This window comes from Microcebus murinus, chromosome 22 (genome assembly GCF_040939455.1).
Source record: "Microcebus murinus isolate Inina chromosome 22, M.murinus_Inina_mat1.0, whole genome shotgun sequence".
Classification (NCBI taxonomy): domain Eukaryota; kingdom Metazoa; phylum Chordata; class Mammalia; order Primates; family Cheirogaleidae; genus Microcebus; species Microcebus murinus.
The window spans coordinates 16,196,649-16,207,581 of record NC_134125.1 but is presented as its reverse complement, the minus strand read 5'-3'; the positions used below and the strand labels follow the sequence as shown (position 1 = coordinate 16,207,581).

General features: G+C 47.5%; 1 pseudogene; it reads right to left on the bottom strand.

Annotated features, from left to right (window-relative positions):
* Positions 1–949: 949 nt before the first annotated feature.
* LOC105866854 (large ribosomal subunit protein uL6 pseudogene) lies at positions 950–1,588 on the bottom strand (annotated as a pseudogene).
* Positions 1,589–10,933: the final 9,345 nt, after the last annotated feature.

Here is a 10,933-nt window from a genome sequence, read left to right as displayed (position 1 = left end):
TTACAAAAATATTTGCTCAAGTACACAGTCACATACTTACCTGTCATTTAAAAATCCAGGACGTTCTGAAAACTGAGTGTGTTTCCATTGTAAGTTTGGAGCCAAACTCACTCTGGCAGCAAAACCCTCCCTGAGCCCAGACGTGGGGCTATTTATAGTATTTATTTATCCCACCGAGTGGGAATATTTAGATGTTTCACTAAAGAATGCATCAGTGTACTTGATTATAGCATGCTGCCCCCAAGCCCCCACCTCTGGTTTTGTCGCATAGGATATGATATGCGTACCCTAATACCTGTCTATAATTAAAAAAACACTGAATCCCAAAACACAAGTGACACCAGGAGGGTTGGCTAAGGATTGTGGACTTGTTCTAGCAAACCCTGGAGACTGCCCAGAAGTCCACCCCTAGGGGACTGGCTAACAAACAAGACACGGCCACACAACGGAGTGGCTCTATCCACAGCAAGGGACGTAGCAAATCCTTCAAGGCAGGCTCTGTCATTGTCCCCATTGTACAGACGAAAACACTGAGGCTCGGGGAGGACAACACTGTCCGAAGGGAGCTCATCCTAATATATTAACAGAAAGGATAAGGCAGGGCTGATGTGAAAGGAATTAGAAGGAACAGCCAAAAGGCATTGTTGATTTTTTTCAAGAAGGCAAGTTGTAAAACAACAGGTAGGATGCAAAGCCATTACATATATGTCATCCACACACTACATATATGTACCTTTGTGTGTGCATAGGAAAATGAAAGAAGGATCCACTCATAGAATGGCTAATAGCGGCTCACTCCTAGGGAAGGAAATCAGGGATGGATGGAAGCATTTTGATGTCATATTTTTTTTTTTCCTCCCAGGAGTTATTCGGATTTTTATAAGAACCATCCCAAATGCCTTGGCAATTTTTATTTTTTTCCCTCAAACCGACAGCTCTTTTATTGCATGATCAAAATTACAAATACATCTTAGTAATCATGCGGTGTCTTCATGTGGCTGGACAACTCTTAGATCTTATTCATCAGCCTGCTGAACTGTTCCTTTTTCAGAGACATAGATACCACCCAAAAATTTTCTGATATCCTTGTTTTTAACTGTTGTGGCTTGCTGAATCAAAGCAGCCGAATTTGAAACAAGCTCAGTGTCACTTCCTTCGAGGATCAACTCATCTTTCTGTGTTTGAGATACTGAACAAGCAACGCCTGGCCTCATCCGAGCCCTGCGGATGTATTTTTCACCTAAGAAATTTCGTATTTCAACCCATTCTCCCGGATAACGACGTCGATGGGGAAGTGAACATGCACAGACCTCAGCTTGTGACGGAAGCCCCGTGTGACACCCGTGATCATGTTCCGCACACGACTACAAACAGTGCGAACGGTAGCCAGTTCCTTTCTGTCTCCCCACCCTATGTCAACCCGGAGCCTCTTCTTTCTCTTTCCAAGGAGACTAAGTTCCACATTGATGTGATTGAAGTCCCTCCCCAGGGTTCCTCTGGGACCCTTCGTGATAACTGTGCGTCCCTTAAGAGTGACGTCGACATTTTCTGGAATGTCGACAGTCTGATTGCTGAGAGTGGTCTTCATTCTCGCAGCAGATGCGGCAGAGAGCATACCTTGGTAATTTTTAAACCGGCTAAGGCCAAAAAGCTCATGGAGTGAAGACCCTAGTGACTTGCCTTTATTGGTCCTTGGGATTCACGACGATGAGTACAGGGCTGAGCAGAACCACCCCTGATAGCAGAGAGAGTGCGTGTCTGAGCTGTGTGTGTGTGTGTATGTGTGTGTGTGTGTGTGTGTGTGTGTATGTGTGTGCGTGTATGCCTCCTCACTCTGCATGGAGTTCACCTTCCTTGGGGAAAAGAGAGGGACTTACATTCTAAAAATGCAAAAGAGGATTGAATAGAGCATAAGAAGTGACAAGCGCTGGCATGGGGGCAGAGGTGGGTAAAAGGATCAGGACTGCGACATTTGGATGCAGGGCCCTCACCGAGAAGGTAGACAGAGCCGGCCACATGGCCAGGGCAGTGCAAAGGCCCAGCGGCGGAAGCGACCCCGCATTTCTGAGGCACAAGGGAGAGCCAGGGTGGCTGGAGTGTTGTGAGTGAGAGGAACAGTGATGGGAACCAGAGGGACCAGAGAACGGACAGCTGGGTGGGCAGGTCCAGGTGGCTTTTGCAAGCCACTGTCACTGGGTCACTGTTCATTATTTTTTTTTCTTTTTTGAGACAGAGTCTTCTTGCTTTGTTGTCCAGGCTAGAGTGAGTGCCGTGGCGTCAGCCTAGCTCACAGCAACCTCAAACCCCTGGGCTCAAGCGATCCTCCTGCCTCAGCCTCCCGAGTAGCTGGGACTACAGGCATGCACCGCCATGCCCGGCTAATTTTTTGTATATATATTAGTTGGCCAATTAATTTCTTTCTATTTATAGTAGAGACAGGGTCTCGCTCTTGCTCAGGCTGGTTTCGAACTCTTGATCTCGAGCAATCCGCCCCCCTCGGCCTTCCAGAGTGCTAGGATTACAGGCGTGAGCCACCGCGCCCGGCCCACTGTTCGTTATTAAAGGGCCATCAGCAAGCTTTAAAAAGGTTTTGTTAAAGGCACAGTGAAACCAACAGAGACTTTGCCACTGGCCCCCAACACCTCAAGAAACAAGCTCTTTGCTGCCACCTGGTTGAGACACCCACTGTCTCCGTCACCCCCATGCAGCCACCGAGATTACTACCACATCCTAGACAACGGTTTACTTTTCATACTTTTATTTCAATCATTCGTGTTTTTACTCAAACTTTATTTTAAAAATCAACTTTCTATCCCTGCAGTCAATGAAAAACAAAACAAAACAAAAAAACATAAAGATCCTTAGCAAAACGTCACCTCCAAAGGAAATGCCCACGATAAAAACAAAATGACGCCAGTGAATCGTCCGGTTTCCACGGTTCGTTGGCTGCTCTGCCCCCGGCCTGTTGACGCTTTGTAATAAACAAAGGGCCATCGCGGAGCTTTGGAAAGTGTCAAAGACAGAGCGACACCCGCTGAGACTTTCTCCGTGGGTAACCAGAAGATTAGAAAGAGAAATAAAAAGTAAGCTCCCTTCTCACGTGATTCGATGTCCTTTGGTTCCTCATCGTTGTGTGTGACGGTCATTTTTGTGTGTCACCTTGGCTAAGCTATCGTCCCCCCATCAGTCAGTCAAATGCTGATGTAGGTATTGCCACGAAGGTCTTTGTTTGTTTTGTTTCTCGCCTTTCTCTATTTTTATTCATGCATGATTTCTTTCTTCATTTAGTAGTGAAACTCTTTTTCATTTGTTGCTCCAAATTAGATCTCATATGGAACCTTGTGTGGGCCTTTGTTTTGGAGAAATGTCTCTCTCCATTCCAAGGAGCTTGGGCAGGCTGTCAGTCAAGACACCCTCCTCCCGTGGGTACAGGGTAAGGAGATTATCCTTGGGTACCGGGTAAGGAGACGATCTGGGTGGGCCTGATTCAATCAGTTGTTTCCTGAAGTTTCCAGGAAGAAGAAGAAATTCCACCCAGGGACAGCTGCTCCGGCAGCTCCTGCCCTCCTGCCAGCTGCCCTGTGGGTCTCAGACTTGCCCAGCCAACCAACCCCTTGCGACAAACCCCTTAATGTGTATCTCCTGCCGGTTCTGTTTCTCTGGTGGGACGTGACCAGTGCTCTGTGCAACCTAACAGTGTCTTCTGTATCCCCCACTCCCGCCCCCATGGGATGCATCCTGCCATTTTGAGTGTCCCCTTCTGTGCTGTTCCCCACGCCAAGGATTGTCTCGCTCAGCCTTGGCAACCCCCCTGCGAGGTGGGCACCGTGGTTAGTCCCACTGGACAGACGAGGAAGCTGAGTCTCAGAGAGGTTAAGCAATTTTCCCAAGGACACACAGACACCTACGACTCCCATTCTGCCTGATCCCAACACACATGCTCTTAGCCACCAGCTCACCGGAAACATCTCGATTGAACAAGGAAGACATAGGAGGGGGGTTTGACGGCCCCCTCCAACCAGGCAGCCTGGGGGCAAGTTGAGAACAAGGCAGATGGGCAGGGTTTATATTTCAAGGCAGGGGCAGCAGCCACCTTCATCAGCTAGTGTCGCGCCTCCTGCCTGCCCCGTTCTTCGGTCTCCAAAGAGGGACAGTGAGTGGCCACGTGTCCAGATCCCTGAAACTGACCCCTCTGCCCAAGCAGCCAGCAGCGGCGGAAGCAAAACAACCGAATTGGCTGTGCCCCATAACACCAGGCTCCAGCTGGATTGACGAAGGGCCAGGAGTCCTTGTATGGGAAGAAAAAAGCTGGACAAGGACCCAGAACACATGGCTTCCAGCCCAGTTCCACCAGGAGGGAGCCGTGTGACCCTGGGCACGCGACTGGACCCCTTGGACACCAAGACTCCAGGAAAGCAAGAACCAAGCACCTTTACCCCAAGTCCTGAGATTCTCCCGCCTCCGTCTCACAGACAGGAAATGGGCTGGGGCTTCCCGCCAGTCACTGGCAAAGCTGAAACGCAAACCTAAATCCACCTGCCTCCGGAGCCTGAGGTTCTGGGGGCCCCTTTGCGATTCCATGGGCCCCAGAGGAGCCCCAAAGCGGCGGGAATTCTGGGCATATGGGAGCCAACCTGGTTCATTGCCCTCTGAGTGGGGAATTTATCGATCTCATTGCAGCTACAGAATGGCCCACAGTTGGAGAATTACTAAACAAGAAAGCACAGCGGCCTCTGATTTATGAGATGCATGGACCCGTGCCAGGCAAGCCAATCAACTGGCAGAAATTTGCATATCAGTGAAACCTCATAAATAATGCAGAGGGTGACAAACAAAGTAGATGCTTGACATCAGGCAGCAAGCACCAGCCTGCCCTCTAAACAGGGGGTCTCAAACCTGAATGAGCATCAGAGTCACCCACAGAGCTTATTCCAGCACAGATGGCTGGACCCTGCCCTGGCGGGGTGTCCATTTAGGAGGTCTGGGGTAATGCCCAAGAAATAGCATTTCCAACCAGTTCCCAGGTGGTGTTAAAGCTAATGCTGGCTCAGGGGCCACATTTTAAGAACCACTGTTCTATCCAGTCCCATATGGGCCACCAAAAAGAAAAGGAGCCACTGTCCTAACTCACTACTGCAGTCTCCTTCCTCCCTCTCTCCCCACCAAGAAGGGAATTGGCCACCAGGGATGCCAGCAGTAATCCTGGGTCTACCACCCACTAGCTGGGTGACTCCCAGCAAGTTCCTTAAGCTATTTGGCCCTTAGTCTATTTGTCTGTAAAATGGGGCAATAGCACCTACCTCGTGGTGTTACTGTCAGGATAAAATAACAAGATGCAAAGACCATGCCGGCCCACAGCTCCAAGAAAATGACAGTTTTTGCAAAGGAGATGTCTGGCCACACGTGGAGACTCTACGTCCTTTTTGACTATTGTTTTCAGATTTTTTTTCTGAGACAATTCAGGTTTACAAAACAATTGCAAAAGTAGTACGTAGAACTCCCACAAGACTCTTCTACCTAGATTCCCAAAATGTGAATATTTTATCGCATTAGCTTTATCATGCCATCTCTCTCTAAATACATACCGCACGTGTATACATGAATATAGGCATAAATAGCGTATTAGTTTCTCATTGCTGCTATAACAAATTGCCACAAACTCGGTGGCTTAAAGCAATGCAAATTTATTCTCTTACAGTTCTGGAGGTCAGAAACCTGAAATTGGTTCTTACAGGACTAAAATCAAGGTGGGTAATTTGAATGCAATCTGTAAATTTTAATTGATATGCAAAAGGGTCTCTCCAGATGTTATTAAGTTAAGGATCCTGGGTTGGAGAGATTATCTGCATTATCAGGGTGAGCCCTAAATACTATCATATGCATCCTTATAAGAAGGAGACAGGCTACAGACAGAAGAGGAGAAGGGGACATGACCACAGAAACAGAGATTGGAGCAATGCAGTCGCAAGCCAAGACATGCTGGCAGCCCCCAACGCTGGAAGGGAACAAGGAGGGGGTGGTCCCTAGACCCTCTGGAGGGAGTGCAGTTCTGCAGACAGCTTCACTTCAGCCCAGTAAAACTGATGTCAGACTTCTAGCTTCCCAAACTGCAAGAGAATAGATGCGTGTTGTTTTAAACCGTGTTGTTCTAGCAGCCATGTGAAACTAATACAGTAACTAACACGTATTTGGTTTAGAAATATTTTGAGACTGTACTCTCATATTCCTCATTGAACTTTTACCCTAAATATACTATCACATTTTTTATTATTATTTTGTTGTTGTTATTGTTGTTGTTTTGAACAGAGTCTCGCTTTGTTGCCCAGGCTAGAGTGAGTACCGTGGCGTCAACCTGGCTCACAGCAACCTCAAATTCCTGGGCTCAAGCGATCCAATCCTGTCTCAGCCTCCCCAGCAGCTGGGACTACAGGCATGCGCCACCATGCGCCTGGCTATTTTTTTCTATATATATTAGTTGGCCAATTAATTTATTTCTATTTATAGTAGAGACAGGGTCTCGCTCCTGCTCAGGCTGGTTTCGAACTCCTGACCATGAGCTATCCGCCAGCCTCGGCCTCCCAGAGTGCTAGGATTACAGGCGTGAGCCACCGCGCCTGGTCTATTATTATTATTAATATAGCTAACAGATATTGAGCAATTCCAGTGTTCCAGGAGCTAAGTACTAAGCACATATTATCTAATTTAATGATCAACATAATCCTATGAGGATGACACTCTTTGTGTCCATTTCACAGATTAAGAAACTGGCACTCAGAGAGAGAGAATTCTGCCCAATGTCATGCAGCTAGTAAGTGGGATTTGAACCGAGCAGTCTGGCTGCAGAATCCACTCTCTGGACCCCTTCATATACTGTCTCTCATTCTCAGGAGCGATCTTATCCCCTCGCTTTAGAGACGGGGAAACTGTCCCAGGGGAGGGACAATGACTCTCCTCGGTCTACCCAGCCGAGTCTCCGACTCCACGTCCAGCAGTCTCCTCATCCTGGCTGAATAAGCTGTCTCAGTCTCCTCATCTTGTCACTGGTGTCCAATGGGGAAAATCCAGCCCCCTCTCTTGCAAACCAAGTTATCATCCATGTCATCTCGCTGGAGAGACGTGGACTCTGCGATGATGACAAGTTGCCATGAACCTGAAGTTCTGCAGACTAAATCTCAGGGTCAAACCAAGCGAGACGCATGGGAGCCCCGGGGGAATGCACGGTGGCTGTCTCATTTCCCTGCAGTTCTTACACACACGCTGCCTTCTCACGGTATTGTCAGCTCAGCCAGGTCAGCGACAGCCTCTGTGCGTCTAAGACAGCCCCAAGCATGTTGTAAACACTGAAGTCAGCGCGATTAAACTGATATTTACTGCACAGGTGCTGTCCTGGGTGCTGGAGGTATAACCTCAACTAGCAGGGACATCGCACCTGTCCTCTGGCAGCCCAAAGACTAAAGGGGACGTTCATCAATTGTCACCCTCCCCTCGATCACTCCATTTAGGCTGTGGTCGCCCCCCATGATTGGCATCTTGGAGGGTGAAGTGTGTCACTGTTTTGTAAGACATATAAAGGTCCTTTTGGGGGTGAAACACACCACAACGACACTCCAATAGACGGAAAAACAGAACTCTTTGGTAACTACAGCTCCAAACAAGAGAGAAGGCCACCATACAGAGCCACACGGGGGTACACTTGGGACAGAGCAGCAGCCAGCCGGGGCTGTAAGGAGCAGCCCATGTGTAGCAAGAGGGATGGGGGTGGCTGGGTTTTGTGGATCAGCTAATTTGAATAATTTCACAGTCTCAGGGGCACAGGAGCTGTTTCTAGTTGTCTGTTACGTGGCCCTGACGTGATTAAGGCAGGTGCATAGTGTCCCCAGAGTGTGACAGCCTGGTAAGGGAGGCGCTTGGCGGGTTGGGGGGGGCTTAGCCAGCTGTTCAAGAAGAACTGACCAGTCTCCAGCCAGGCCCTCAAAACTGGGTCAAGACAGCATTACCAAAAAAAAACAAACAAAAAAAAAAACCTACATTACAGTCATGTCTTCTCTTATGCTCATCTGCAAAATGGGACCAATAACTCCTACCTGATAGGATTAAGTACGGATTAGAAAGAAGGCGTACAGAGTGCCCATGAGTGCCTACACACACTGAGGGGAGACATCCTTATGCTAGCATTTAGGCAAAAAAATAATTTAAAATTTAGTGTTGGAAATACTTGAGGAAGATGCTAATCCCTCCCCACAAAACCACACAGCCAGTTTATCTCCAAAGTCAAAACAGATGGATATTTCTGTCAGGGGGCACCATTGATCTGTTGACAAAAAATATTGTAACCAGAAGCTTGCAGGAACCTAACCCCGAATTTTCCCTAGCAACAGTGTGTCGGCATTCACTAATTCAGGGTTTGCAGTGATTTATGGAATATATCTACCATGAATAATGACAATTGACTGCATTTGATGTAAATTAACCCATCTTCGCTACGTTAGCAACTTTATTAATTGGGAAGACTTTTATTATTTTCCCTATGTTACTGTGAGGAGGAAAGGCCTTGCTGCCTTACTCAGGCATAAGGCAGTTAAGGGACGTTTCCAAGGCCAGACAGCCAGCATGTGGTGGGGCCAGGACATAAATCTGCAATGCTCACCACAACACCGGTCCATTTAACTACTTTTTTCTAGTTTCCAAATGTGTGCATGAGAACGTATATTTGAGAAAACCTGATATGCATGATTCTGACCTTCCATTCTGCACACGATCCAGCACTGTGCAAGACACCCAGGCGAACGTAAGCAAGGGAAGCCCAGACCACAGACCCCCATCCCAATAAGGGGGGAAATTAGGAGAAACGACTGCCCCTGAGTCCCAAAGAAAAACTCCACCAAGACAGTAAGGCGTTCAGTTCACCAAGACTATGAACACAGGGGCCACTGACATTAGGGGTCCGGGTCTGTTCCAACAGGCTCAAGCCCTTTAAGATCTTCTCTCAGTAGCCTCTGGACCACATGCCCACCCGCTTTCTGTGATTCCGACAAACCACCCCACCCGCTGCGCTATCCATGGTGCTGAATCTATGGGGCACTCTTTAGGGTAAGGGTCATTTTCAGCGACTCTGGCTTCTCCTGACTTTTTCCTCCGCTTCCACGACCCACACAGGTGCCCGTTTTCTACCCCTAAGATATCATTTCCTCTAAAATCCCTGGAAATGTATCTTTCCTGCCAACAACCACAATCAGTTCTGACCTCCCCACCCAAACAATCACATCTTCTCTCAAGCCCCATTTCATCCGGTTTACGGGTGGGTGGGACAAGGATTGGGATGAAACATCTGACTCTACCCATCGATAGCTGTGTGACCTTGGATAAGACACTTGCAGTCTCTGGGCCTAGGGTTGGAGCAGATATTTTCTAACGTCATTCCCGGGCCAGCCTGGCATCCATCTTCTCCAGAGATGCGACTTAAATATCAATCCAGATGACCTGTGCATATCAATAGTGTCCTACTGAGGGCAGAAACTTAGAGCCAGGCTGGAGACAGGAGATACCATGGCTGCTGACATACACCCTGTCAACATTCCTTGACTGATGGATTGGCCCGCTACATAAGACACTGAAAACAATAAACCCTCTTTACAGTTGACAGTTGGGATGTAGAAGTTGAAGGAAGAGGGTGATCATCTAGAAAACCAAGAATCCTCTTAATTTGGAAGGCAACGGTCATATTAGAGTTGCTCGAGATGATGAGAATGCCGTTCCATTTTCAAGCTCCATTAATGCTTAATGATCTGCTTTGTGTGGTGAGCAAGTTACTTGCATCCATTAAAAAGGGATGATCTCCAACTCAAGGGCTCCAAGACACAAGGCTCCCAGGATTGATATTACCTCATGCCAGATGTTGTGACTCAAAAATGTTAGATACCAGTGATCCAGAACCAAGCAAAGATTGATGGGGGAATGAGGGCAGCCAGTTCCATCTTTGTGAGTGGTCCTCTCTCTCTCTCTCTCAGCGCATGATCAAAGGCAGCACTGACAGCCTTTTTGTTGTCTCTTCAGTCTCCTGACTTTCACCACATTTTCAAGGCCCACATGTTTCCACAGGGGAGGGTGGGGAACCTTCAGCCTTAAGGCCACAGGTGGCCTTCTTGTCCTTAGAGGCCTTTTGACTAAATACAAATTTTGACTGAATACAAGTTTGGATTCAGTCGAGAAGCCACACCCAGGGATCTGGAGGGCCACATATGGCCGTGAGGCTACAGGTTCCCTACCCCCTCCCTCATTCTGTGGCCTTGGCTCTTTTAAGAAACATTATTATGCCTCAGTTTCCCCATCTGTAAAATGAGACTAAGAAAAGTACCTTCTAGTTGGGATGATTCAGAGCAGTGCTTCTCAACTTGTTAAAAAACAAAACTTCTGATTCAGTATGTCTGGGGCTCTATTTCTGATATTGCAGAGTAAGATCCTAACAGACTAATAATGTATAACAACTATAAACTCTGAGGAAAATTCAAAAAGCAATTACCTTAGGTCTCTGAAGAGAGGAGGAAAAAAACAGGTAGATTTTGGAGGGAAGTCAAATCTTGGAGGAAGGCGTGGGGTGAGTTTTTCAATTTTGCTACTCTGATGGCAGGCCACAGTTGCACGGAAAAGCTAAAACTCTCATGGAAAGCCTTCTGATTCTCTGGCCTGGGAAATCAGAGAATGGAGCCCATGGCAATCATAACCATAGTGAAAGACAATCCTAGAGGGAAGAGAGAAAAGAGAGGGAACTCCAAATTCTGGGCATAGATTCAGTCCAAATTTCTAGCTGATCTGTTGACCAGGCATGCATAGGAGAAACTCAAAGTAGATCACAGGCAAGGCTTAAAGAATTAAACTAAGATTTTGACTGTTGCCCACACAGTTAAGACAGAGTTTGCAATCAACAAACTCAAAC